The sequence below is a fragment of the Micromys minutus genome (genome assembly GCF_963924665.1).
Source record: "Micromys minutus genome assembly, chromosome: 17".
Lineage (NCBI taxonomy): Eukaryota > Metazoa > Chordata > Mammalia > Rodentia > Muridae > Micromys > Micromys minutus.
This window is the reverse complement of record NC_137952.1, coordinates 441,068-442,218: the sequence shown is the minus strand read 5'-3', so window position 1 is coordinate 442,218 and position 1,151 is coordinate 441,068. Positions and strand designations below refer to the sequence as shown.

Genomic DNA, 1,151 nt, shown 5'->3' with positions numbered 1-1,151 from the left:
GACTCTTGCTTCTTGGCCCTGAGGCCTGCTCTCCCCAGCGCTCCGCCCCTCGGCTGCTCAGACCGCCATGATCGGAGGCTGCTAGTGATCCAGGTCCTGGAGGCTGTAGGCAGAGACAACCGCAAACCGAGCCTCCTGGTGGCCTGGGAGCGAAGAGCGAGTGAGTCCGAGAGGTTCCTGGGGGCAGGTGGGGCTGTGAAGATGGTCGCCAAGCAGAGGATCCGTATGGCCAACGAGAAGCATAGCAAGAACATAACTCAGTGCGGCAACCTCGCTAAGACCTCGAGAAATGCCCCTGAATAAAAGGCGTCGGTACGACCCTGGTTATTGGCCCTCTTCATTTTTGTTGTTTGTGGCTCTGCAATTTTCTAGATTATTCAAAGTATCAGGATGGGCATGTGAAGTGACTGACCTTGAGATGTTTCTGTTCTCCTGTTATATTTAACTTGAACTCATTCCTGACGTTCGATGCCCTGGTTTAAAACAATTCAGTAAATGGCCCTGCCTCAGAATGACTTTTTCATATCAGCCTTTATGTGTCATTCCAAGGTTTCTTCAAGAGTCATTCCAGGTTTGCTAGTCCATGCCACAGTGCCTTGCAAAAGCACCACATGAATAAAGCAATAAAATTTGATTATTGAGCTCCAGTCGCAGACCATACTTCTTCAGTACAGAGTGAGTTTTATGTGGTTATTAAAACTTAGGACTAATTAGATTAAATCTGTGTAGACAGGGTATAGAGTTTGTTAACCCTAATGTGTAAATGCAGTTAGCTAATTTAAATTTTGGAATCTTAAGGTTTTATATAGCTAGGCACTTTATTACTCTTGGATTGAAAAGCACACTCCATTATAGGGACATGAAATGATCCTATAATAAGGTGCTTAGAAATGGACAACTACATGGCCTAGTGTACCACAATCATTGTCACCTAAATTTTTAAAAAAGCTTCTAGGGCACATTGTAAGTAGAGATTCTTACAGCTGCACCTGTTTCTAATGACACTGTTCTGTCACGCAGCCTCGAACCTTGCATGAGTAACCATAGTCACCTAGGTCCCATTCTAGACTGGGTTGGGCTATTTGTAACTTAATCAAAGTGATTGCAGTTTCGCTAAAAGCTGTCATGGTGAAATGAAATTAGGGATGGTT

At 44.3% G+C, this 1,151-nt stretch overlaps 1 pseudogene across 1 annotated transcript; it reads left to right on the top strand.

Moving 5' to 3' along the window:
• Positions 1 to 201: 201 nt before the first annotated feature.
• LOC308431776 (stress-associated endoplasmic reticulum protein 1-like) lies at positions 202 to 402 on the top strand (annotated as a pseudogene). Its single transcript has one exon. The product of its transcript is annotated as a stress-associated endoplasmic reticulum protein 1-like (transcript).
• The last annotated feature ends 749 nt before the right edge of the window (positions 403 to 1,151 follow it).